Source organism: Gopherus flavomarginatus, chromosome 3 (assembly GCF_025201925.1).
Source record: "Gopherus flavomarginatus isolate rGopFla2 chromosome 3, rGopFla2.mat.asm, whole genome shotgun sequence".
Lineage (NCBI taxonomy): Eukaryota > Metazoa > Chordata > Testudines > Testudinidae > Gopherus > Gopherus flavomarginatus.
In genome coordinates, this window is record NC_066619.1 from 223,826,892 (window position 1) to 223,831,398 (window position 4,507).

A 4,507-nucleotide genomic window follows, 5' to 3' on the forward strand; every position below is an offset into this window, starting at 1 on the left:
TCCATCCCAGAGCCTGCACCCCAGACTCCATCCCAGAACCCCTCTCAACCATCCTACACCCAAATCCCCTGCCCCAATCCAGGGCCTGCACCCCAGACCCCCTCCCCCCACCCAAACTTCCTCACAGAGCCTTAAGCAGGTGGGGGGCAGAGTTTGAGGGGGTGGGCTCTGAGCATTCTGGGCACCACCAAAATTTCTACAAACTTGCTGCCCCTGATACTTGGAGGGGGGGTGAGGAGGCGAGCAGTGAGTCGGTGGATGGAGGGGGCCATCCATTTTCAGTATTTTAATTTTTGATACTGCATTGATTGACTGCTGTGTGCATTAATATAGTGACCCCCTGGGTCTTTGAATGAGGCTTTATACTTGGGGCGGGGGGGTGAGGAGGCGAGTGGCGAGTCAGTGGCTGGAGAGGGGCAAATCTCCCAGATTGAAAATCTCGGACTGTGTCTGTTGGTCCTTTTTGCTGCTTTTCTCTGGGCTGGGGGTTGTTCCAATGCTGCAAAGAGGGTGTTCCCAAAGGAAGGTGCTTGCTTCTAACCCCTGAGGCCTTCAGTATGTCTGCTCTTTTCTAGTCAGCCCACTTGACAAGTTTGGTTGTCCTTGGTCTGGCTCCGAGACCCTCAGCAAGGATTGCAGCTGTCTGGAGGTGCTGCCTTCCACGCCTTCCTCAGTCTCACCTTGTTCATTCAATAGGGCAATCGATTACAAAGTTGGGGGAAGATCTTATTCTACTTCTAGCAAAAAGACATTTTTCTTTTACCTTAATTATACTACCTTAGGAGCTTGCTATAACATATTACCAAGGTTCAAAACAAAGTCATGTAAAAGTTATACAAAAATGCATAATGCAGAGATTTATCTACAACTGCATTGATCGACTGCTGTGTGCAGTAATATAGTGACCCCTGGGTCTTTGAATGAGGCTTTATACTTGGTGGGAGGGGAGAGCGGGTGGGCAAGTGGTGGGTGGGCAAAGAGGTAAGCAGTGAGCCAGCAGGGGTTCTAGGGATGGGCATGGGGGTTTCTGGCAGGGGAGGGAGAAGGTGAAAGGAGGCAAGTGGTGGGTGGAGGACTGACTAGGAGGGACACAGCAAGCCACCGGGGGGTTAGGGGGTGAAGAAGGGTGTGATGGTGGGGCCGAGCGGGGTCCTATTTTACTGCTGTGATCTGGTCACGCTATGCGTGCTGTTTCTCCTCCCCACACACCTTCCTTTTCAGCCCACAGCTGTTTTGGCGAGGTGGCGCTGGGGAAGGAGGGTTTGTTTCTGCGGAGCAGGTGGCACTTGGGGGGGGAGTTGTTTCTGCGGGCGGTGCTGGGGGGGTGTTTTGGGGGCACTGGGTGGTGTTGGGGGGGCACAATTTTATATTCTTGTCTCAGGCGCAAAAATAGCTAGTTATGGCTCCCTTCAGAGGAAACATTAAGAACAGTCCCACTTCATCACAAGGGGGACAGGAGTGAGCCTTGCAGAGTAACAAATAGGCCAGGGCCAGGAATGGGAGTACCAGACTCCATCTCGGACCCATGTGGAGGGTGCGCCCCTGCTGGGGACACTAATGGTTTTGCGCAGCTATTGCAAACTAATCTGCAGTTGTTGAAACAACTTCAGGCATCTGTGGGTGATGGGTCTGCCTGGTTTCTGGGGAGGCCTAGCATGGGCACGAGTTTGGGAGTTGGGAGACAGGTGGGGCAGACCCCCTGCATGTCACATGTCAACTCATATTTGTTAAGATGTATAAGCTCCTGGGATAGAGTTGAGCTTCCTAGGGGGGGCCGTGGGGAACAGGGCACTGATGTTTCCCCATCAGTCTGTCCTGAATACAGTTATGCTGGGGTTTCTGAACCGATGGGAGTTCACCTGCTCAGGACAACTAACGATAAAATCCTGAGAGGGGAATATGTGGACATATTATCCCTCTTGCACAGCGAGGTATTGACAGAGAGTAAGCTGGGACAGAGCAAACAGAATAAGGAGTTGCCCAAGCAGCCATGGGTGCCCAAAACATGGGAAAATGGGGAGGCGGCCTTCCTTATCTCTGCAGGTGTGATAGTACAGGCTTACCCAGAGAGAAGCTCAGCCTTGTTTAAGTATATGGATATGATCAGGTGGGCACATACTATGTTTGAGGGTATGTGTTGGTTTCATTATGATGAGCAGTTTCAATTAAGGGCAGCAACACAAATGGATCTGATAGGACATACCACATCACACACTGTGGTTAGAGTGGATGACTCTGCGGGGACCAGGAGTTCACACAGACAGTGGCCTGTTCCTTCCCCTGCAAGTTCAGGAGGGACACGAGTCACATATTTGCTGGGCATTTAATAACAATGGTTGTTTTTGCAGCCCCTGTAGATTTCAAGCATGTGTGCGAGATACGCTTTGGGACCCATTTGGCCTGTTTTGCCAGAGCGGTAGGGAACAATCACAAGGGGAAAACAGGATTGGGGTGGGTGGAGTGCCAGCTGCAGGTTTGGCTCGGCTGAGGCAGGTCATGAGGTGCAAAACACAAGCAGGGTAGGGGGGCAAAGTGGGAGCAGTCCAATGGGCACAGGCACCATTGCCAGTTAGGCTTAAGGTGTTCAGAGTTTCCTATGATATTACCCTAATAAAGCACATATGGCATATTTGGGGAGTGGGGTTAACTGGGATTTTGGATCCCCTTTTCGGGGAATAGCACCCATGTAAGGTTAAAAAAAATAATCAATTGCCGATAGGGAACCTAAGGGTGTCCGTCTCCCTCTTCTTCCCCCCCGCCCCCAGGTTCAGTCCCCAACAGCACTGCAAGGGAATTATCGAGTAGTACATCACCTTTCATACCCACAAGGTGGTTCTGTTCACACTGTAATGAACCAAGTGGCCTGCCAAAACATTTGGGAGTACCCCATGCAGAAGACGAGATAGAGGGCCCCTTCCACTATATTAGCATATCTGGGTATCAAGTGGAACACAAAGGCAGGCATATTTCAGCTCCCTCCCAATAAAAGTGTGTGCTTCTGGTATGACAGCATGGCAGGTCAAACTTCCACCTCATACAGGGTTATGTAGTGAGCGAATTTGTGTCAGTGTCTGAGCCATAACATCTCTTTTCCTTCCAAACATGTGCCTGCAGTTGGATGATAGCACAGCGGATGCCGTCTTATTTGCAATTCAACAGTGTGCAGGGGCCTGTACCAGGAGCTAGCGACTAGCTCAAGTAGACGACGCTGGTGCTATGGAGCTATGGCATATGAGGATCTGGGAGACTGGTCGCCTATATGGCCCATCAGGAAGGGAGGGGTGTTGCAGTACATGGCATTGGCAACCCAGCTGTGGGAGTCCTTGACGATCCTTGTGTAGTGCAAAGGGCAACTGAGTTCATTGGGAGGAAGGGGAGTTCACCTATAAAACTTGGGGGGTAACATGGTTTTTGGGATGCCATACAAAAGGCCAAAGATGTCTGGGACCCTGACTAGGTGTGGCAGGGAGGCAGCAAAGCTAATTGCTGGTGCCTCCTTGTGGTGGATGTCCAGTGCAGGTACTCCATAGGGAAGGCATCCAGTAGGAGGTGCAATTTAAGGGAACGGAATGATGTGGGGTTTGGGGCTCCTATAGTTGGAAAGGCAGGGAGCCAACCCCCCTTTCTCATAGCTCACCTTACCCCGTCTACAAGGGGGTGTAATGGTAAGGTCCTGGCAATGGATTTGCTGGAGGAACCTGGATGGAAAAACGGGGGGAGCTGGTGGAAGCCTCCCTCCCGGGTAATTAAAAAACAAACAGGGTTTACCTGCATTGTACACTTTTATCTGCCGGGTAGCCCCAGACATCTAATAATAAAGTCGCGGTCTGATTAAATCCATATCAGGAGTCTCCTGTCCTTCTTTCAGTATAGCTGGACAAACGGCAACTAGCTTACAATTTAGACTGACTACAGTTAAGTTCTGAAACCAAAACCCATATACTACTGTGAAATTATTGCAACATCAAGATTTCTCTGACAATACAGCCTTAGATTTTCTATTCCATAGCACAGCTTAAGAAGTAACCTAAATTCTCTTGGCAATGGAAAGCTATATAAATAAAGACTTGAAAACATGTAATTATAATTCAGCAATCAGTGAGTCTCACTGGGGAGAAAGTATCTTATATTAGATACAGCTCAGTGGTGTACCTATGGCTACTTTTGGGGCCAGTTGAGATGTCAGTTTGTAAAGTCCTATATGGACAAGGATTAAGAAGGATAGTCATAGTCTAGAAATGTATACACTAACACTTCACTAGTGTAGGTGTAGATTTTTTTCTATAATTAGTTTCTGTGAATAGGATATCCCAATACTGGAAGTTGGTATGGTCTACAGTGTAAACTAAGTATCTACCATCCATGCAAGTTTCCAACCCTCTACTGCTACCATCTAACAGTGCAATCTTTGAGAAAGTTGTTGCATTTCAGAGATGTGGGAAGGGCAAAGTATACAGGAGAAAGATTTAAATGTAAAGGAAGCACACACCTTCAATTATTACCCCAG